Raw genomic sequence first — 24,450 nt, 5'->3', positions numbered from 1 at the left:
AACAGTTAGTGGTTTGGTCTGCAACGTATCAGAAAAGAGGCAAAAATGTCGATAATGTGTGTGAATATCTTGTTTTGCCTAAAACACAAAGATAATAGGTCTGCTTTCATGGATGACTGAGGAAAGTAAAACATTCACATTTGAGAAAATGAAATCTGAGGATTTAAAAAAACAACAACAATTAATCGAATTGTCGTGTTTGTGATGAATCCGCCGCGAGCGTCGGTGCCATCTTGTTTTCTGTACGTGTTCCACAGCGGATGAAGATGCGAGGGTCGAAGCCACAACAATGGACAGGCGATAGCGCGCATTAATACGATGTCAGAGAAAGTCAATTCGAGCGATTTGTGAGGTCTGACTTTTTTCGAGGAAGCATTTTTGTCAAATGTATTACCGGTACTTTTTCGAACGCATATTGGTTTGAGAAGCCAAACTCTTTACTTAAGTAACCCCAACAACTAACCGGAACTACGTTTCTCATCACCGACATCCGACCAGAACTTGGATCACGGGACCAAGTGCGGGGTAGGTCCCTATTGATGGACTACACTGCTACTGGAGAAATGTAAAAAAATCTGAACTATCCTTTTAATGTGTATTATTCCAAAGTTTCAGTGCTGAAAAATGCTATAGCATTGTATTGCCAAAACATTGAAGTCTTATGAGCTATTTTTGTTGTCATTGTTATATTTGTCCAAACAAAGGTACCTGTAGTTGTATCAGGCATTACAATGAACAAGAAACTGAAGAAGCAAGGGTGGTCTAATCATTTTTCCATGACTTTATGACTCTATCAAGAATTTGTGCTGCTTGGGCGCCATGTTTCCAGGTTGATGAACTGATGAATGACATCATCACGCACGCCGCATAAGGGAATCGGTCATAGATTTGGTAAACGATTCCAAGGTATTGAAACTCTGGGAACCTCCACGAATCCCATTCCTATATACCACTGTTGGAAAGGCCACATTCTTTACATGTCTGTGTCTTTACGCTTCACTGATCATGTTTTTTGTCAAGCGCTGAGATTTCACACTTTGTTCGGCGGTCCTTGAACGCACCGTGGTCGTGTGTTGTGAGGCTACACCATGACTCCCCATTCCGTGTGTTCATGTTTCATCTTACATTATCATTCTTTAGCGGTGAGTGCTTATACATTTTATATTTTAAATGTGTTTAATAAGTGTGTCAGGCATATTTAGGGCTTAATTGTGTCGCAAGGGAACAATGGCAATTGAAGAGAGAAGGGGAATGTTGTGGAGTCTAATCGAGCAATTACGACTGTCACTTTTGTTGTAAATGTTGATCTAAAATCGGAGGTCAAACGTCAACATCAAACTAGCAGGAGGGTTTAGAGGGGTAGGAGCGAGTCGTGTGTCATAAATAGACAGTACTATCAATTACTGGAGGATTTTTGCCTGGTGGTCCCCGGATGTAACTCCGCAAAAAGTGAGTATCTGCTGCAGTTTATGGCACACAAAATCGCTTGTCTGTTCATTGTCTGTTCATTTCTGAAAAAGGGAGTAGCCTGATGACTAACAGACAAAACTAACAGGCACTTTTTGCCACTGTTGTGAACAGTTTCGGCCTTGAAGGTACTGTATGCGCTGTACTGTACTGTAGTAAAGTAAAAACAATACCCTGAACAGGATACGTAGTAGAAAAGGGACGGATGGATATATATACAGAGTATATATATATACATGTAAATTAGAAGGTCAGACTGAAACCGCACTAGAGATTCCATAATGCCTCATAACAAGCATATAATGGACTATACATGGAACTGTAATGCTGCTGTATTGCTGCTGTTCTGTGCAGAATGGGATTCATTTATGGTGATAAAATAAGAGTAGATTAGCAAGCTGCTGTGCTGCTTTTATTGAACACGTTTATATCTCAATGCCAATGCACTACTAAAATTGCATCATTTATCATCTAGTTGCAACTAGAGAACTTCATAAACATGCGCTTGTAGTCAACACACGATGGGTTATTCTTTGAGTAAAACCAACTCATATGAGCCCTTGAGGTATTACAACCGGTTTTCCCTGATAACCACATTAACGCGTTTGCATTGCTTCTTCCTCTGAGGTCGTGCAGTGTCACCTCAGTCTGCACGCAGCGCCACATAATCTTTATAAGGGGCTGCTGCTGCTGCTGTTGTTAAGGCTGGTTTAGTTAATGAGCTGAGGCATGGCAGCATAATAATATTAGTCAGCACACTAAAACAGAGAACTCATTAAAATATCTCGAGAAGCTGGCTACATAGATTAGGTTTCTGAGATTGTGTGTGTGTGTGTGTGTGTGTGTTTTGGCTGTGCTTGAAGGCACACACATGCTTTTGGAGGTAAGAGGAGTACATTTAGGGAGAAGTAGAGTGTGGCAGTTGCTTCAAAGTGGGAGGAGGGAGGAAGGTTTTCAACTTTATTCACTGCCTTTCCCCTCTGTCAGTGTACAATTCTGTTTTACACTGCCCTCTACCTCACCTTCATTTTATCCGTGTGTTTTCCTGGCAGCCCCTTTCCTTCCCTTCCTCCCACAACACACACACACTCCCTGCTGATTGCCGGTCTTTCCAGGCATTGTCTGACTTTTAACCCTGACCTCTGACCTTTTTGTGGGCTGCAGAGCAGGCCTACACCTGACTATCACACAACGTATTGTCCATTAACCCACGAGCGCCCTGCCTTCCCCTAGCCCTGACACACACACACACACGCACACATACAGGCTGATGGACTTAAACGGCAACCCCCACCCTCTTCCTTCCTCTCTCGCCTCCCTGCAAAACAAACACTTCATCTAGCATCAGCTCTCTTCCTTCCTGCTACCCCTTCCGCTCCCAGCCCTCCATCTTTTACCGCTTTTGCAGGAGTGAAAACACACAAATGCAAACAACTCACAAAGGCTTTTTTGGCAGGATCAAACAGTTTCACACTTTGTAATGACAACTCAAGGCAACTCAAGCACTATTACAAAATGTACCTCTTGACAACAACTAAGCTTAAATGGACGCAAAAAGTGTTTTTTTAGTGCATTTGAATTAAAAAAATATACATCCAGAATTATAATCAAAAGTATACTATTTTCAACATGTTGTTCATTCAGTACAACAACTAAGAACATACAAAGAAAGCACGACTTCAACAACTGCAGATCATACTTGAATACAGTATGGGGTATGCTGAGGCGGGGTACACCCTGGACTGGTTGCCAGCCAATGGCAGGGCACATATAGACAAACAACCATTCACACTCACATTCATACCTATGGACAATTTAGAGTCGATTAACCTCACTTTTGGTCAATGAACTTAACTTTGACATTTTTACATATATTTTTTTATTTTGTAAAAAGGCAACACTGTGCCTTTTTGATCTATTTTTCTAATATTTTAGGGTTTAATTTTATTTCTATAACATGCCTCGGGCCAATAGCAAACAAGTCATGGACCGCAAATGACCCCTGGGCCGCACTTTGGACACCCTTGATTTATAGCCTGGTTGATCCTTGATGTAATTTTAGTGATTCAAATAAAGTTTGAAGGATAAAAATGTTATCTGCAACTTCCAAAATGCACCATTGAGCGCAGAAGATAGAAGATGGTAATTTAAAAAATTATAATTTACCAATTACAAACTTTTTTTTTTTTCAGCTGAAATATTTTGGTCACACTTCAGATGTGGGGTGTCAAATTTGCGGCCCTCACCTCCTTCTAAAAATACAATTAAGTAAAAAAAAAAAAAAAAAAACAACAGCAAAAATGAAAAAAGATGAGGAAAAGTTGAAACACTGCTAATAATAATAATAGTAAAAAAAAGGCTTTGTCACTCAGTGTTTCTCACAGGACTGCAACCTATTTGTGTGTTTAATTAGCATAATTAGCCATGATGAACGTGCATTAAATTTTTTTTTAAAGCTCTACAAAGTTTAACAAAGTAAAAAATTGAGCCGCAGTCCACAAATGGCGCACAGGCAGCACTTTGGACACCCCTGGTTTATTTTATATACGTATAATTTCTGCATATCTATGTTGGATTCGACATTTTAGAATATCTGAAATATCAAAGTGGACACCACACCTTTCTGTTGGCTCTGGTAAGTATGTTCAGCACATACCAGATCAACAAATGGTGCACTTTTCTTCTGTTGGATTAGCGTTTTTCGAAAACTCTAAACATCAAATTGGCCCCCACATCCTGGTGGAACAAGTTTGGATAACCTGTCCTAAGTGATTTCAATCCAAGCATACACACACACTCTGCCTGACAGTTTTAGCGCTATGCACGGAATATTAACACATAAAAATATACAGTTGAGTCAGTTGATATGGGTTCAACTCAAGTGCAAAACGACTTTGGATTCAGAGTGCAAAAATATATCATGTTACAGAACTCGCTGGAAAATGGGTGACTTTGAGATATGAAGTTAGAAAAGTCAAGGACTGTACTGCTACTAGACGTGTTTGTGTGTATAAAAAAGTGTGGACCGCGACACTATTCCTGCTAATAGTTAGCAAGTGTGCCAAACACCACTGCTCCTCGTATTAAAATACATTGCTAAGTAGATAATGAAACACGTACCTTAATTTGTTGGTTATGGGAGCTCGTCATGCGCACCCTTCGGTCTGCTGTGATCCTTGTGTATGCTGTGATCCTCGTGCATTTGTACAAACTGTTCGTCGCTCTTTCATGTTTATGGCTTTGTAATTTCAGACGTGGATGATGTGTTTGTGGACATTCAGGTGAGCTATGGCCGTCCTGACCACTTATAAAAAGTTCATGTATCTTGTCTAGTCATTTGGATATTCAAGTTTTATTGTAAAATCACTGTGGTAGTCATGTTGCTTTTTGGAAATGATTACAGTATTTTGGCATCAATTCCAGCTCCAAACTGTAAATTCCAGGGAAACTTGAATGCGGCATTTTGTAGCCAATACTGAAGCTACAGTACATTGGTGGACACACACAGCGCATCAGAAATGTATTCACTACTGGTGTCCAAAGTGCGGCACGGGGGACGTTAGTGGCCCGGAGCTTGTTCTTTGATTTGTAAAAATCAAATTATGTTTTTTTTAAAAGAGCAAAAAAAGTGTAATGTAAAAAATGTTGAGACTAATAAGCCTAATAATAATCTTTAAATATATAACCATTTTTTTAGCCTTTGTAGATCATTTAAAATCAAATATCAAATGTAGTCATTATGCACTATTGACTTTATTTTGCTCAAACAATTGTACATAATAGAAGAGAATAACTATATTATTTTGTTGATATTGGTACATTGTCTTATATTGTATTTAAATATTGTCAAATTGTTCACAGACTTTGTTAGCCTAAAATCTTCGTCCTGTGTTGAATTGTGATTCTAACAATCAACAAATGAAAGGCAAATTTTGTCGTACTTCTCAGTGTGAATGCACTTATGCGCTCAAAAGGAGACAGCCTTTTTTGCTTTTGTCTGTAATCCCCCTTTAAATGATCAGTTGATGAGACACACGTTGTTCCTACACCACACATGCATGAATTGAATGGGTTTCTAAACAGCACAGAGGCATCCACCAGTTCAAATACAGTATAAGTAAATGCATCTTTCCAACATGACGACTGTCAGAGAGCATTTCCTATGGGACTGCATGATGCTGGAGTTGCCATCGCCCAGCAGCAACCAGCTCTTTCATGTCTCCCCCTTGAGAGACTCCGCAGGCCTTCATGGATTCCCTCCTTTCATCCCTCCTGCGCATCATGCTCGGACGGACATTCTCGCTTCCTTGTCCCTGTCACGGTCGGCTGGCCAGGCGTGGTCAGCTTATGATTCTTTGATCACCTCTCTGATCTCCTCCGTCATTGCCAGGGGCACCAGCTGATTACAGATTAAATGGATCTGATTTTGCCTCTGACCGCAGGCCAAACACCTGCTCAGGCCTGACAAGGTGATAAAAAAAAAAGGCGGGATGAAACCCGGGAGACTTGACTGTCCAGCTAAACGGACAATATGTCCATCTTTGCTTGGTGGAAGGACATCTAATTCACTACATAAGTAGCATAGTGTTTCACGTACATGCATTTGTTTGCGGCAACCTGCCACTAATACGTTTGGATCGCCACAGGTAGATTTGCCACTACATTTTTTTTATGTTAAGTTATGTTATTACTTTAATGAGGCATCATCTTCTTTTACAATAGAACCTATTCTATAGGGTCTATTCTATTCTGTTTTCACTGTGCACCTCCTAAACCAAACTTTTTCAAACAGCCGACTGAAAAACCTACTGTATGCAAGTACGCAAATGTGATCTATGAAAGAGAAAGTGAAGAGAGAGGTGCAATGGAAACACATGCCACATGCAATGAAAACATCAACTCAATTATGCAGCGGTTTCAAACCATAAATCAAATTCATGGACCCGAGTGAGCTCGGTGCATAAATGAAAGATGCGCTACGATTTGAGTGGTGCAGATCATGCAATTTAAAGACCGTAATAATGACAAAAAAGTGCAGCTTCTGCCTGGGACACTGTTACTATATGACTGTTGTGGATTTACCCCTTGTTAATTATTACAGTACTTGTGACCATCAGTCATGACAGAAACTAATCAGATGCTCCAAACCGAGATGTCAGGTCAAGCTAGTTGCTACTGTGGTTGAAGTTTGTTTTTTTGTTTTTTTTCATGCAACAGGCAAAATTTATATGAAAGTGTCAAACCGGCTTCAGCTGTTTGTGCAGCACTGATTGCCCTAGTAACTGTTTCCAGCAAAAACATGGGAGCTGAAATGATAAATACTGTACAAAAATAAAACGAGAACTAGTTATGTGTGTGCAGCCGAACAATACATACAGTAGGTGGAATAACATCGTTGACGTTACTTTTGTCCTGTTTCCTTTTTTACTTTTTAACTATAACCTCAATTATGCGACAAAGAACCGGAAAGGGAGGGTGCAAAATCAAGTGAAATGACATCATGCTTGGTCTACGCCTCTCGGCTGTCTCGACCATCATCAAGAACAACGTGAAAGGATCTGCTCCTATGAATTGGACAGTGACGCCTAAGCAGCGTAGTCATTTCATTATTGAGACTCCCTCCTCCCAATAGGCCTGTTTCTCCCTCCTTTGCAACACCCCTTCTAGCGTGCAAGCAGTGTGCAGGGTTATAAGTAGAGTTGTTCTCTTTGTTATTACTGTTTCATTTCATTCTTACATTTAATCGTTTTATCTTTGTATGTATGCGTGGCGTAGGTGTTAAATTAGGCTTAAGTTCCAACTTACACTATAACACTCGCCTTACAACACCGCTGCACGTAGAGCGATGACCTTGTGTACTCTAATTAGGCCACTGTGTATTCTCTCACCCTTAAAAGCAGTTAGCTTGTGAACATAAAGACTCACACAGTTCTCTCTGGCGTTTGCAAGAACCAACACAGAGTAAAGCACAGAGTGGATAATGGTCTTAGAGTCCGCAGAGTGACAGAAACTCAAATCTAGGAGAATGATAATGCCCATCTGTGTCAGTTGGATGCCTAACAAGGCAGCTGTTTACTAACTTTATGAGGTGATAATATGTCACTGTTATGTGTATAGTGTTTTGCACCGCTTCAAATGGCCTCGAAAACCCATTAATGCCGGTTTAACAAACTTCAATCAATGCAAACCCATTGTTTTCCACCAGTTTCACTTTGAGTGAAGAGATTTTAGTGTTCATGGACGGCTTCAATCAATGGATCTCATCTATTCTGGCGGAGGTCTATTTCATCCAATCACTGCAGCAACTAATCTTGCTCAGAGCATCTCCGAGGTCTCTTTGGTAGAAAGTGCTGATCAGGATCTTGGAGAAGCCTCACAGAAGCAGGGATGGAACATTATTGCTTTAAAAGTGAGTGCAGCATCAAGCTGCATTGTTTGTTAATACAGAACTTGTCAACACCAGCAAAAGGCCACCTCAGCATGTGCACTCCTATATCTTTCTTTATCGAGGATGTCTGTTAGTGCTTCAGCACTCAGCTGAGGCTTTTCATGTTTTTATACGGACCGTTGAAGCTGAACAGCAGAACAACAACTCGCAGCGTAAAGCGGTTATGTTAAAGCGAGCAGCTATATGAACTCTACAAAAGGATTGCCCGACCTTTTCCCACCGAGGACTGCAAAGATGCTAAACCAATCCAGTGTCAGTCGTAATGTCATGTTCCGCATGACTGACGAACATTTGGTGGCGGTTATTTCGGTTCTTTCCATTATTTCCTGTTTTGTGCTTTTATTTTGTTCCCTTTCCTGTTTCGGGTGTGAAATGCTTTCCCTTTACGGCAGTTGAGGGAACTGCAGGGCGCAGCTGTGATTCATTTGTTATTAGTCGGGAATGGGAGCATCGCCACTGGGATGATGCTGCTTCGTTGTTTTCATTTCTTCAAATTACTGTGAGTTTACTTGGATCTTGGGCCGCACGGTGGCCGAGTGGTTAGCATGTTGGCTATACAGTCAGGATATCTGGAAGATCTGGGTTCGAATCTCCGTTGGGCATCTCTGTGTGGAGTTTGCATGTTCTCCCCGTGCGTGCGTAGGTTTTCTCCGGGTACTCCGGTTTCCTCCCACATTCCAAAAACATCAGTTAAATGGCGAATTATGAATGTGAGTGTGAGTGTACCCCCGCCCGAAGTCAGCTGAGAAAGGCTCCAGCATATCCCAGCGACCGTAGTGAGGATAAGCGGCATAGAAAATGGATGCTTGGATCTTTCTTTGTAGAAGTCCTGATCCTTACTAGATTTCGCTGGTTGGTGTTGCTACTCCCGGATTACCTCTGGCATTCTACTTCCCAGGTAGTTAAGTCTTTTGTGAGTTCACTTTCGTGTGCTTCTCCTGTAGAGTCTAGCGTAACCTTTCCCACTTTCCATCTTGTTTGTCAGCTAGTATCACTCTTGTATACAGTGGATCCCACAGATATTTGGTCTAAAAAAACGTATATATGTTTTTAATGAATTATTATTAATGAATTATTAATCATTAAATGTAAAAAATATTATATTATATTTTGTGTTTTTGACTTGATATAATATTCATTAAGGTTGTTAAAACCGAGGTCGCATGGCTCAGGTGGTAGAGTAGTCGTAGGTTGAAGGTTGCTGGTTTGATGCTCCCATGACCATGTCGAAGTGTCCTGGGGCAAGATACTGAACCCCCCCGTTGGTCCTGATGCTGTGTCATCAGTAGTAATGCGGTCACAGTGTCAAAGCTCTTTGAGTACCTTGAAGGTGGCAAAGTGAATGTCCATTAAACCTGCGACGCTAATGAGGACGAGCCATAATAGAAATGGATGGATGGATAAGATTGCTGAGATGAGTTACTTTCATGTCTCTAAAATGTACTTCTTTCATAGCCACTTCTGAGAGAAGACATGACACTGGTTCACTCATTGCGTCAGTTTGGTTTCAACTCTGTTAGTCCGCCGCTGCCACTAGACGTCTGGACAATTGACGTCAACAGAGCATTTAAAAAATAAAGCGCATCACTTCCTGTCCGAATGAACCTGCAGTAAAAAAATACCAGTATAGATCACCGTAAAGATTAAATTATTTAACTTTAAGTGAATTTGAATCTAATTTGACTATATATAAGACAGGTTTTTTTGACAATGTGGACGTGTGTGTGCAGCGAGAGGCGCTAAAACCTCGAGGGACGCACGGCTGGAGCTTGCCGATGACACCATGTATTCCTGTGTGAGTCGTTGTGTCTATGTTGTCATGGGTCAATAACCTTACATGATGCAATGGTATGCTTCATAAATCACCATACGCATGTAGTGGTCATATGCGCTGCTGCTCACATGTACACGTGCACGCTCATATAACACATTAACTGTCCACGGATGGACTACAAGCTCCAAGTGCTCAGACATCAAACCCATCAAACAGCTTTGGGATGAACTAGAACAGAGATGCTGAGCCCCCAGGCCCTCTTGTCCAACAACCTCTGACCTCATAAACGCTTTTCACAAAACCCTGCAAAACTGTTGTTCAGTAGCTGATGTTGCAGCCCCTCCTGCACCAACAAATCAAATCATTCCCCTCCAGGCCAGCTTCAGACAAAAAAAACCTCTCTGCAATTGTATTTGAGCACTGATTAAAAAGTATTCTCTGCTGTATGCTTTAGTGCTGCAATCAGCTCTGAATAATAGAAACGGTTGTATTGACGCCTGTAGGCAACCAATGCACTGTCTCATTTTGGAACAACAACTGTAGGGCGTGAATCCGGAACACAACCACGCACATTCTATATCCCTCGCTCTGGCAGCAGACACTGTGCGTTCTGACTTCGCGAGGCCGCCCACTGTGCTCCTGGGGGGGCTAATAGTCCAGTAGCTCTTTTAGCTCACTCCCTGTCCTCAACATCTCCTTAGCGTTTTGCTTTGAGCATTTATGTTGAAAGAGCTCAGGAGGCCACGCTGAGCCATGAGCCCAGTAAGGTGCCATGGGCCAGAAAGGTTACACCTAGCTGGATCCCTTCGTAAGGGACCAAAACACACCTCAACAGCAGGCAGATAAGGAAGATGAATGGAGTCCATTAAGAAGAACATAACGGGGACATAAGGACCAACTGCAGTGTAGCGTAGGATGACTTGTGGTGTGTTGCTGGTGTTAAAAAGTGTTTTTATTCACAGTTTTGAAAGGCAGCCATCGGTACCACTTACCGTGTGCAGGGCGGTGCAAAAGCGGGCAAGAGGTGATGTACAGCCTGGATTGGTCACCAGTCAATTACAGGACACATACAGACAAACAACTATTCACACTCATATTCACACATATAGTGGAACCTTGGCTAGCGACATGAATTTGTTCTAGAAGGTCCGACTCTAACCAAAACAGACGTGAACCAAATCTATTGTTCCCACAGGAAATACACTAGGTCCCCAACTTACGAACATCCGACTTGCGAACATTCAGAGATACAAACGCAAGCTGACTGGTCTATATTTTCATGTATTTTGCCTTTTGGAACTCCGTATTTATACTGCTACATGCCTGACCAGTAGAGGGCACTGTGACACTGCTAATGGGACCAACAGATACAGGAAGCCGCTGGGGAGAGAGTGTAAAGGAGACATGGAAAGCTAAGTTGTAGCTGTACGATGCAACCCGGACAGAGCGTGTGATTAAAGTTGATGAAGAGTTAATAGGCCTGCTTAATTCTACACCACCCACAGAACACTACCTCTTTTAGAAGAGTCTACAGACGACGGCGAGCCAAAGAGAGTTGCAAGTCCCAGCATTTTGATAAAGAAGGTGAGAGACTATTGAATTCAAGAAATAATAATAAAACAGCAAGGTGGTGTTGAAGAGGAAGATGTTGGTTTGGCTGCCACATCGTGTGTTTGGGAAGAGTCACTTCTTCAAAGAAGCTAAAAGTAAACGCAAATGTTCATTTATCCCTTGCATTTGTAATTTATATGCATTTAGAATTTTTATGCATGTTTTATGCATGTAAGACCAGAATTGTAAAACTATAAAAATGTGTTTTGTGTTAACATTGTTGTGAGTCAACTGCTGATGACATCAGACGGGCAACATACTTGACTTCCGGTTCCAGAAGCAAGCTCAGATTGCTAACAGCACATTTTTGATCGAAATAGGAACACAGTTGGTTGCACACAGTGTATTAATAGCATGACCAGACGTGCGCGCCATTGTACGCTAACCAAAAATGTACGCAAACCGAAGCAAAATTTTACCGGACATTTTTGACATGAACCGAAAAATACGCTAACCGAGGCAGAGGTTCCACTGTATAGACAATTTAGAATCTCGAATTCACCTGCAAGTTTTGGGGACGCAAGCACAGTGAGAACATGCATACTCCATCAGAGATGGTTCAACACACATTTGAACCCGGAGACCCTGACTGTGAGGCAGACGTGTTAACCCCTAATTCACTGTGCTGCACTGAAATGCATTAGCAAATACAGTCAAACTCCCCAGTTTTCGTATGATTCGCTTTTCAATGACAATTTTTGGCAAAATTTTGTCTCGGTTTTTGTACACTATCTCGGTTATCGTACAATATCGCACGTACTGAATCAATCGGCGGAATCGAGTGCCCATACAAACAACCCTAAACTTTGGTGACTCGCTGTCCATGCATTTGTTTTATTGTGTGCGACTGCCAAATAAGCCGCTATGGGGCCAAAGAAAGTTGTCAGTGCTTGCAATTTTCTAAAGATGGTGAGAAATGGTGAATTCAGGAAACAACTCTGAGATGGTGCAGCAACGATAAGTTGATGCACCAGGTGAAGAAAGGCAAAGAAAGAGGCTAATGTTGTGAAAGGGTTAACGGTGTGAACGAAACGGAGATCACAAATGATCAAAGATGTTGAGAAGCTGTTTTTGGTGTGGATCCCTTCCTCTCTCCTTGCCTCCGCAGCTCTTCTCGCTGCTCCTCACTGTCTCCAGCAAGTCTTCAATAAAGGTAAACGTGATGCTATGTTCATTTATATTTGATTCACCATTTAGAATTATTTTGCATTGTTTTCTGTATGTAAAACTATAAATGCTCTCTATAAAATTATTATTTTGCTAATATTTGTGGGTGTCTGGAACAGATTCATTGGATTTCCATAATTTCATAAGGAAAAATTGCTTCTGGTTTCCTACATTTTGGTTTTCGGCGGACAAATTACTAACAAAAAATGAGGTTTGACTGTATATTTTATATTGTGTATTCATCTGCTGTTTTGTTTTGCAGTGATTCCTTGCAGTGCTGACATAGGTCCTGTTCTATATACTGGACTGTACACAACCACACTATCTAACCTTACATGGACAATAAATAAACATGGTCTGCATCCACACTGACTGCCGCATCCCTGCAACGGGACCCTAGCACCGCATTTAACCCCACCTTCAAGATGCCTCCCGAATTAGCATTTAGATGCATCGGAATTTGGAATGTTTCTCTCAACGTTCATTTTGGTGTGTGTATCTCAGACTCAGCTGTAGCAGCATGAGCAAAGATTGGTTTCAGTATATCACACAAACCGAGCTGCAACAGCGTAGCCTTTTTCCAGTTTCGGTCCAACAATGGGTCGCCGGTCAGGCTATAAGCTATTTTATTGACTGAAAAGCTGGCACACAATTTCTGATTCTGACAATAATATAGCTGGAATTGCAAAACAAATGATTGGCATGCGGCTTGTACAGTCAAAATAAGACAGCATAACATATAAAGCATTCATAAGCTTAGATAAAATGGCTAAAAAAAAAAAGCAAAATTTCTTTCAGCTGCCCTTAAGCAAGGCACTCAAAAGAGACAATGAAAGTCATGAGTTTGTGAAAGTCAGCAGTTCCACGAGTCCAGAATTAGCAGACTGTGGTTATATCGGGCAGCAAAGATGCAAACAATGCAATGCATGTCAATTCAGAGAGAAACTCAGCATACTCAGCAGAGGCAAACTACTAAAAGCGACTGGATTGAATTCAACACGTGGAAATGCCCTGTGCTGCCGTTGGAGATGTTTGGAAGGGAGATAGAAGAAATCATTTCGTAGTGTTTTTAACTGGATCTATTAGAGTTGTATTGGGGCCCATTAGGAGGGAAAGGCGATATGCCAACCACCAGCATCCCTCCTCCAGACTCAGCTTCACATTAACCACTACCTGCTCTCTACTGTGTAACACACACTTTCTAACACACATGCTGATCAATAACAATATGGAGGTAGGAGAGGTAGGAGAAGAGTGTCTGGGATAGAGAAGTAGAAGGGAAAATAGGTGCGGGTTTATGGGAAGATAAGCTGGGATCGATAGAGAGACAAGGACAAGGGTGGAAGAATGCCAGACGCAGCCACTTGACACTTGCCTTCTTCATCAAATATGACGGAGGGAAATCAGTGTGTGTGTGTGTGTGTGTGTGTGTGTGTGTGTGTGTGCGGATAAGGGCACTTTCGTTGGCATGATCTCATGCCACAGACGAGCCCTTATGTGTGGAAATTGTTTTCTACCCTTTGCCAGCGTGAGCTTTCTCTTGGTGCTTGCCGCTTTTCATCAAATTTTTATTTCTAAAACCAAACTAATTTGTTGGTAACTGTCATGGTTCACACGGTTGTGATTGACTGGCAGCCAATCTAGGATGTGTCCATCTTTTAGCTGTCGTTGACATACATGGTCGACCTCTTTTCTTCATACAAAATTGGAGACCCAAAGCGGTCACTTCTATGGTTGGTGCTGTAGTGTTGTTAACTTCCTCATTATGGCTAAACTGCGGCGAGTTAGACAGCATTAAAACATGCACACAGTGACTTCCTGTTCAGTACAAAGTAGGTTACAGAATAAAAGGATGGCATTATTAATCTGGATTGTACCAAAGCAACTAACAAAATGCAAATTTTAGATTGTTAGCCACCAGAAGAAAGATTTGTGCATGTATGAAAGCTTTATTGTCATTTTCATCAAGACATAGAAGAAAATTACCACAGCAGCACTGTTAGATAAGAGTATGGAACATCAAACAAAAACACAAGAGTCAAAAAAGGAAAATGAGAAAACTATTATCACTCATTCTCCTTATATCTCTGCTGGAAAGTCAGTTTTGGTTATGTCGACAACCACTTATGTCGATGTGGGTCAGCTCGACACCCTTCGGACTGGCTGAGGGATTCCACGGTATTCCACTGTATTAGAACCCCCCAAAATAATTCTCAGTGAAATCTCAGTCATCATAACCTTGGTCAGCGCGTTTTTCGGTTGAAAATGTACGACAAAATGTTGCCTTGGTTTGCGTACATTTTCTGCTTAGAGTGCATTCTGAATGTATTTTGATCACAAAACGTCCTTGTTAGCAGCCTATTATTCTGCCATAACATGGAAACAGGAACCTTAAGTCAGCTCTCGCACTCGTCTATGATGTCATCAGTGGTTGACTCTGTAGTCTTTGCTCACACATTGCTAACACAGTTGCACATTTTTTCCGATCCGATCCCGATACCTGAATTTATATCTGTCGATATGGATACAATTCCAACACCAGAGCTCTGTTTGCTTTAATATGCAACAACGCCAAAAGAATACCAGCAAATCTAGCTAGAAGAATATCAGTAAAGTAGCTGTTTTCAAACGTACAGTTCCACACACACACACAAGCTCTGAGCCTCAAGAACTCTTTAGATCACATGTAACTTCTGGGTCTGTTATTATCATTATTGTTGATTTTACATGAGGCTGTAATCAACGCCTCTCTGCAGGCAAGTGTGAAACTGTAGCAACACGGACGTTTTGTGTAGTGTAGACGTCCGACTGTTTTGTGTGGCCGTGACAGCTGCAGTGCATGTGTCGAAACAGCTACATTCGCTGATACTCTTTTTGCTACGTTTGCTGATATTCTTCTAGCTACGTTTCCTGACAACAACAAGCCAACTACATTGAAACACAGACTTGCCTCATGGATTGGAACTCTCCGCAGGTGGCATAATCAATTTACGATATGTGAATTACGCTGATATCTGAACCCAATACCGATACTGAATATCAAATATCGAATTGTGCCCGTCTATAGCACTCACCACTAATGATAACATAACATAATGAACGAGCAGATGGAATCGGAGTCACTGTGTAGAAGTTATACAGTGGTCCCTCGCTTATCGCGGGGGTTAGGTTTTAAAAATAACCCGCAATAGGCGAAATCCGCAAAGTAGTCAGCTTTATTTTTTATTTACAATGATTATATATGTTTTAAGGCCGGAAAACCCCTCATACACTTTTGTCAAACAGCCATGAACATTTTCTCACATTTCCCTGTTGTTGAAAAACTCTCAAAGTTCAAACCTTCGTTTGAATTTTAATGATCAACCTACGAGGTTGGACACAGAAGAAATTATTAATAGTGACTCACGTGTATTTTACAGCTCCTCTGACCGTGCCTCTTCGTCCTGGCACCCTCCACTGTAGCATTTTTGCATCCTTGTTAAAACTTGTTAAACGTTCTTATGTGATTTTCCTCCTCCTTTATGTAACGAACAGAAGATTAACTTATTCCGTAATGGCGCCCTGCAGTCGCCTAACTTCTACCTTCTTTCAACATGTCCAGAAGGCCAACTTTTTGTGCGATGGTTATTATCGTCCTCTGCCTTTTGGGTGCGACTGCGGGTGCCTTTGTTGGCGCAGACCAGTTAGTCGGCATTGTGGGTCTTGTCAGGGAGAAACCTTGCAAACATACAGCACTTCAGAGGCACACTGCTAGCAATCCAACACAACAAGAGACATGGCACGAAAGAGTTTGATCACTTAGCCAATCAGGATGCAGAACATAATGTACAGGTTCTCTCCTAGCCAATCACTGAAAAATACACTGAAAAAAAATCGGTGAAACAGTGTGGCTGCGAAAGGTGAACCGTGATGTAGAGAGGGACAACTGTGTATACATTTATATACTGTATATACTGTACATAAGTTTCACTTTTGCGTGTCAGAGCAACTAGGTTGCGTTCACAGACCACCAAAAAAAATGCAAAATCTCAACAACTCACAATAAAACATGACCAGTGAAGCGTAAGGACAGTGAAGTGTAGGCCCGCAACTTGTAGGCTTTTGTGACAGTGGTACATGTATGCTGTACATTTTAACTGTATCATCACGTATTTATAAATGATCACGGACATATGGTCAATGAGATGTGTTTTCTGCAAAATAAAATAAAATAAAATAAAATAAAATAAAATAAAATAAAATATTTGACCAAAATCTCCAAATTTGCGGAGCCATGAATGCTGCATTGCGAAGCGCTGGGATCCACAGTATGGATTTTTTCATCTTTCTTCCTGTGTGTGCACCCCCTGAAAGCTTAAGTCGTAACTGGAGCCCTGTCCATATTCCATGAGCATGAATAAGGAAAATGAACAGTTCAGTTCAGAAAATAAAGACCACATGGTCACTGAAAGCAAATGTTGCTGTATGACATGATTGTGCACGGTTGTGGTGGAGCTGAGATTGTGATAAGTGGTGTAAGGGGGTATGTGGGTACACATTTAATCTGCTCCTTTCTGACAAGTGTCATGCTGTTCTGATGTATATAACCTCCACCATCCTTCTTGCATTCCCTTCACCCTCCATTTCCTTCCCTATCTCATCCCCCTGTCATGCCCCCCCTCCTTTCCTCTTTCCTCTCCCCATCCAAGCCTGTTTTGCTCACTCAGGCTCTATGATAGCATCCTGTCAGAGCAGACCTGAGCAACCACAATCCACACAAACTATGAGAGGCAGAAAGACAGATCCACAATTGTCAGAGCCAGCGATAGATAAGTACGTTGGGATTCGGCAAACGGTTGCTGAAATGTTACCTGAGGTTGTTCTTTCACACCTCTGCTTGCGCCAACATGTATGTGTGTTTCTTGTTCTCCTTACAGTCCATGTGCGCCTTTAAGAATGCATTTAAGTGCATCACCCTTGTGCTCCTATGCCTCAGCATCTTGTAGCTGGACAAAAACAACTTTTTTATTCGGAGTCACTTGACTAAAGTCCGCCGTAACTCCTGCTTACCCCATCCAACCAACAAGGGATTGTAAATAACAGAGTCATTCATCACAAGCATCAGGCATACACAGAGCCATATCTTCTAACATCCAGTGTGCTGCTTTGACAAGGACATAGGTTTGACGTCTGTGTGGATCGTAAATAATAAACATAGACTCTCCTCTCAGGGTTGTGCCTATTTTATGTTTAAAACTGACGCTCTTTCTCCAATGTAATCAATCAATAAGAGAATAAACAAACACCTCAATGCTTTTTGCTGTATATGATATAGGAGTAGGAAATGGATGGCTGGATTAGTCTGAAATGAGCCTTATTAAATATTAAAAAGGTATAATCACAGCGCTGAACAGTATAACAACAAAATCTAGGCTTGAGATTTCCATTAAATCTTAAAGTTGAACATACGCTCAATAAAAATATGAATACAAAACTTTTGTTTTTGCTTCCATTTCCATTTTTTTTGAGCTGAACTCCAAAATGTACAACTTTTTCTGTGTACACAAAAGGCCTATTTGTCTCAAATCCGTCTAAATCTGTGTTAGTGAGAATTCACCATTCATGATTCATAATATATCCACCTCACAGGTGTGGCATGTCAAGATGCTGATGGGACAGCATGAATATTGCACAGGTGTGCCTTACGATGGCACAAAAAAAGGCCACTCCACAATGTGCAGTTTTAGTGTTTTGGGAGCATCCTAAACATTTTTAGGGGGTGACGTGTTGGGTGAGTGCTGGCCATGCAAGTACTGGGATGTTTTCAGCTTCCAGGAATTGTGTACAGATGCTTGCAACATGGGGCCGTGCATTACTATGGTGCAACAAAAAGTAATGCTTTTGGATGAATGACACAACAATGGGCCTCGGGCTCGTGCCACAGTATGTCTGTGCTTTCAACATACCATCAATACAGTAAAATGCAGCTGTGTTAAGAATGGATTGGCCCATGGTGGCAGGCAGTGGGGTTATGGTATGGGCAGGTACGTATGTTACTGACAACAAACACAGGTGTATATTACAGTATTGATGGCATTTTGAAAATAGAATTTGAATATCGAACCAGCAACCACAGGGTTGTGAGACAACCAGTAGAATAAGTGGAATGTTACAGTAATTGAAAGTGTAAAATTATTTTTCACCAGTCATGGGCATCATTTAATTTGTCCATTCATTTTTAACAGACTAAAAATGGCGGAATTTGAATGTTAGCCGACAAAAAAGGAGGCTGAATAAGAAACAGAGGAATAAATGAGGTAAAATTTGCTTCTCAGCATGAATACATTTATATGAACCATTTTCCCTCCAATTGGTGCTTTTCTTCCACATTAAACAATGCTGTTACTGTATTGCTGCATAAGCAGGATGCAGCATTTTTGCAGCTTGACCAAAGTAAAAGTGTGGATGATGGGTCTTTTAGTTGTGCTTCTTTGTGTTTCTGTGATTGTCGAGCTGTGTGTGTGGGTGTACAATCAAACAGGTGCCTAAATCAACCTGATTGAAATGATCACAAAAATGAAATTCATATTACATTTACTGTTGTTGTTGATTTCTATTTTCTGTCTTCCTCTCTTTTATGTTCCAGCCAAAATAGTCCACCATCAATTTCACGTACACACAAGCGCACACACACACACACATTCTCCACTATTTTCCTAAACAAAATACTTTCGGATCTGACATCCAATATCTTTCCTCACCCTGTCTCTCTCCTTGTCTTTCTGTTTCCGTCCTTCTTATCTGCCAGCTCATGCGCCGCTCTTCACTTTCTCTTTGTCTGGCGTCACAATGATTTCTTTACGGGGGTACCTGAAATTGCCTGTAATTTCCACGTCCTGTTTTGACAAGTGACACCCTCCCCCTTTCCATCTGCATATTTACTTTCTCATTTGTCTTCATTCTTGGCTCATTTTACACGAGACACTCTCCTCCTTACAGTTTCCATTCTATCCTTGGATTGATTCTAAATAAGCAGCCAAAGATGCTGATATGTTTTTCTTCTCCACCCTTTGTTCTGTTTGCACTTCCTTACTTGTTTTTTTTCTCCTCCCCAGTGCCTCTGTGAGCTTTCTCTGTACACGTCGAGCAGGGAGACTCAATTCACACCAAGGTCACATCGGCCTAAAAGAGAATACACAAAAATAGGGGCTGTGAGTGAAGTCTAGAAATGTGCCCGTTTGAGACTGGCAAAACTGATTGAATCCTTTAGCATTGCTACATATGCATGTATCGTGAAAAGTTGAAAGCCCAGCCATATACTTCAGATGGGATCAGTATATCTGATAAATATTAGGAATAAGGCGATTATGGGAGCTTTCAAAATAGGGAAAAATACCACGTATTTGCACTTCAAAAGTTGACCAAAGCTGACTTTGGTCACACAAACCAGAACACACATAGGCCCTTAAGGCTCACGTACACTCAATCCCAGGGTTCACACAGCAGATCCTATAACCAAGTCCCAGAGAGGCTGTGTATGTGTGCTCATGAGCAGAGACTAGGATCTGAACCATGTCAACATCAATGGCTCAACAATCACAAAAAGAGCGCCAACGGCCTTGCAGATCCTGTCACTAACATATGGGCTGGCTTGGGTTACACAGAGGCAGCGAACAAAGGAGGATCCAAAAGCTCTGACACAATCGTGCTTGAGTCGATAAACAAGCCTCTGGAAATTCAGCTTTATGACATCATGCTATATCGACAAAATTAATAAATGAGGATTCAATGATGTAAATGCAATGAAATGGTAATTGTGCGAAGAACATGTCATATGAAACTTAATTTTCCCTTGGTGAAGTAAGCGTCCATAACCTTAGATACAGTAGATCCCTGCCAAAGCGAGGTATTATAACAAAAAACACAAATAATGGAAGCATCCATAAAAGTGCCTATTTTTGACACTCTAAACCAGGGGTCTCAAACTCAATTTGACTGGGGGCCACTGGAGGTGGAGTCTGGGTGAGGCTGGGCCGCATCAAGTATTGGGAGTAGGGCTGGGAATCTCAGGGTACCTCAGGATACGACACAATTCACAATACATGGCTCACAATAACGCTAAAGGGCCACCCCTCCCCCGGTCCATGTGATAACACCACTGTTAGTCCAGTGTTGGTGTTGACTTGCCTCTGTAAGTATGGAAGTAACACTGAGCTCGCACGGATGTTGCGGGCTGCAGTTACACTACTCTTTGATGTCCAGTCGCGGGCCGCAAGATACAATTTGGTGGGCCGCAAATGGCCCGCGGGCAAGCAGATGGCCCTAAAATATGCCCCGCATACTAGGTACTCGCAACTGATGAATAGGGGTGTCACAGGATCTCGCAAGACGAAAACATGGCAAGATTTTTTGTTCACAAAAAAAAATTGTCTCATGGGAACTAGGCCTGGGACGATAATACATTAATCACACAATAATATATTAATATGTTATTAATATATTGCCACGCGCATGCGAGTCTGTTTTCCTCGTCCCTTGCCTTCAAACAAGCAGGAAGAGGGTTCACTCGTTGCAACACCTTGGTGTGTTTGTTCCATAGAACAACAGTATGAAGGGAGTGAGCCCTTTTGTCAGTCATGCAGTCTCGGTGGGTGGAGACGGGGCGGCCATTAGCATACTCAGAAGAGTGCAGAAGAGTGTAACGTACTAGAAATGAAATTCATAGATTTTAATATATTGTCATATAGTTTTGATATTTTAACATCCGCAAGTCATTAATACAGTAATCCTTGGTTTAGACATGCCTAGACATTCTAGACATGCAATGACGCCCCTATAGTCACCTTTACACCCATATTACCCCATATAGTAGATATCATCTGAGAAAATAAGCCATTTAGGACGTGTGTTGCAATAAATGTTACGGACGTGTAGACACAAGTGATGTAGAGGATTCAGAGTTGAGTTTTAGCTGGATTACGGCCGCAACAGTAGCCCGTGTTATTATTTTTATTATTGTTATTATGTTATTATTATTGTGCCTGTTGTGAGATAATTCAAACTCGCAATTAAAGCCTGTTGTTCCGACCATCAAGTCTGGTGCTTGTGTGCCTCACAAAAGTACAGTAACATTACAAGTGACACCTACTGACCAGCTAAGGATGCTACATTTCATCAACGTCTTTGAATGCCTTATATGTGTATTTTCGCTCATGTAGCCATTTTTATGCTTGAAAATGCAAAAACTATAATATTTTCTTAAATATGCATTTTTTTTTTTTTTACAAATAGACTCTATTCAGCCACAAAACAGCATGACTTATTAATATATTTTTGAAAAATCGGGATCAAAGTGAAGCTGCAAAATGTGCTCTGGAATGACTCTACACCCATAAAAAACAATCAAAAGTCACCTGGGATAGGCTCCAGCTCACCTGTGACCCTGAAGATGATAAGACTGAATGAAAGAACACTTTCAGTCAAGCTATAATAGGAAGCAGCCAAGGAACACCTGAAATGATGTACTTTTATATCATATCACAGCTCCTTCATTTATCTTGATTCTGCTCAGTTTACAAGGTTTAATGGAAACTGTGTTGGTTTGTGTTTCCTGCTAAAATCCTCCTGGGTAACTAAGAAACTATGGGTGCTTTTCTGCTTGGTGGTGTAACACATTAGGGCTTCACTACTACTGTAGATGTTCCTGGGATAGAATGTGCAAAATGAAATACTGTACATTGTTGCGTTTTATGCTAAATATGCACTCACACACACGCACGACTATGTGACTGTGTGCATGGCAGCACACTGGCCATCTCTGGTGGATTTTTCCTAAATAGTAAAGTAAGTCATCCAGACCTCAGCTTTCCACTGCTTTCATCCAGGAGAAAGCAGCAGCCAAAATGCTGGAAGGCTCTGAATCAACACACGCGCACATGCACATTTAAATATGCATTCGTCCATGCGCTCATCGACTAATGCATACCAAAGTACTGCAAGGGAGGCCAATAATGAGCCAGAGGAGCAACGTGGCGGAGAAAAGAGGGGTCTAGTTAAAGAGCAAGATTTTAAGAACACCCTGTCAAACACACAAACTCACACACCTCCAGCTGCCTTTTGCCTGCCTGTGTGTTTGACAGGCAGCTCCGTGAGGGACGACAGGGAACGCAGCCAAACGTTTGTGAGTCAGCAGTGACTAACAGTTTAAAGCCGCACTTTCTGAGCTAATCGCATGTGTTAACAGGTAGGAGGATGTGCTCCATGTGTGCAAATGTAAATTTGCACATTTCCAAGACAGGCTCAAATTCTTATAATGTGTGTGTTGGTGACTCTATATGTGTCTGAATTGTGACAGCATGGGCCTTTAATTGCATTGCGCCTAATTTGGGAGTGTCGGAGCTGACAGCCCCCTGATGAGCCGAGTGAAAATGGAACGACTATGTACCCGTCACTTCCTCCAATGAGCTCCGACAGAAGCATAACTGTGTTCTGTTTGATCTCGGCACAAGACAATGTAATGGGATGCTAATCAGATGCAGAGGCCCAAGAGTTGAGCATGTGCCAAATTGTGTTGGTCTGCGTGTGTGGAGCACGTAACTGTTCGTGTGTGTACTAGTAATGGCAGCGGCCATCAGTAATAGGACTGGAGGTAGCATGTGGCAATAACAGTCCAACAAAATGACTGTCAGACCCTGTTAGAGCCAAACACTCCTTGAAGACCTGCTGGATGACACACAAGCACAGTCGACACACTCCCCTTTTGGTGGACATCTGGCCAAGGGCGGAGCTAGATCAGACAGTACTCACACTCCCTTCTTCAAAAAACTGGGCTGCAAAGAGCCTTTACAGTCTTCGTCCTCTGCAGTGATTTAGTGATAAACTTTGACCCCTTTAAGTGCAGCTCATTACTGCAGGTTGTGATTTACAAGCCAAAATGAGAGGTGGTCGCCATTTGCTGAGGCTATTACCGAAATTCCTCATGAGAGTCGTCAATCCATACTCGATTAGTCAGTGTACCACGCCATGACCGATAAAAAGCTGACGGTGACAAATTTGTCTTCTTCATTCTTATCTTGCATATGGCTGCTGCCTCTGCACTGTCTTATTACTCCAGCTTGATTTTCAAGATCAGCGCTGATGTTTTAACTGGCAAAGAAAGTGTCTCTTTGCACCTACTGCCTTAGGAATAATGGTGGGACATTTATTTTGGAATTACTAGCATTTATCGTAGCAACAACACCAAGAAGACAGCAAAACTAACAACCTGCACTAAGTTAGCTATGTGAATAATATAAAAAAGCACCTATAGAGAAGCTCGCCGGCTTTCCACGGCAGTTGCGAACCGGGCCCGCCTGCGAATGGCGAAAAACTATGATTAATTGATACGCCCCTTAAAATGTCTGCCCACCGACCACATTGGCATTCTCCTTCTATTTTAGATCATTTGCAGTCATTGCAGAAGTTGTAATTATTAGATTAGATTCAGCTCCACAATCTTCCCCTCGCTCTTTAATTGCCCTTGTTCACTCACGACACAATCCAGGTTTAATGATTTACCTGTATTATCATGTATCCATAAATGATTACCGACCTAGGGTGAATGAGTTTTCTTTGGAAAAAATTGCCTATTTTAAAAAAACAACAAAAAAGTACCAAAAAAAATTTTTTTGGACCAAAAATCACACGTTTGCGGGGCTGTGGATGTTAAATCAGGACTATGCTGTGATTCACTATATACTGCTTGATGATCAGTTATTAAAGGTGTAACAACAGTACCCCATAATCAAAATTCGGTACTCACCTTGGTTTTGAGGTCATGGTTTGGTTCATTTTAGGTACAGTCAGATAAGACAATCCAGAACATAAAACTGCTTTGCTTTTGTGTAAACAGCTTCAATATTTTTTGGAATGACCATAAAAGACTACAAACTGCTGGTTGGTTATTCTCCAATAAGCAAAATTTTCAAATAAAAAATACAAATCGAGCATACAGAAAAATTTACAG

General features: G+C 41.5%; 1 protein-coding gene across 4 annotated transcripts in view; it reads right to left on the bottom strand.

The window, feature by feature from the left end:
- Nucleotides 1–24,450, bottom strand: part of sema4c (sema domain, immunoglobulin domain (Ig), transmembrane domain (TM) and short cytoplasmic domain, (semaphorin) 4C) — a 111,501-nt gene that overhangs the window by 53,982 nt on the left and 33,069 nt on the right. For 2 of the 4 annotated variants that reach the window (XR_008569969.1, XM_054772748.1), the window contains exon 2: nt 19,540–19,628. The exons of 1 other annotated variant lie outside the window; for it this stretch is intronic. The gene's annotated coding sequence lies outside the window, so the exon portion shown is untranslated. Of the gene's footprint in view, nt 1–4,587; nt 4,759–19,539; nt 19,629–24,450 lie in introns of those variants that run through there. One more of the 4 variants, XR_008569971.1, reaches the window with a different exon arrangement.

This window comes from Dunckerocampus dactyliophorus, chromosome 4 (assembly GCF_027744805.1).
Source record: "Dunckerocampus dactyliophorus isolate RoL2022-P2 chromosome 4, RoL_Ddac_1.1, whole genome shotgun sequence".
NCBI lineage: Eukaryota > Metazoa > Chordata > Actinopteri > Syngnathiformes > Syngnathidae > Dunckerocampus > Dunckerocampus dactyliophorus.
This window is presented reverse-complemented; position numbering and strand designations above follow the sequence as displayed.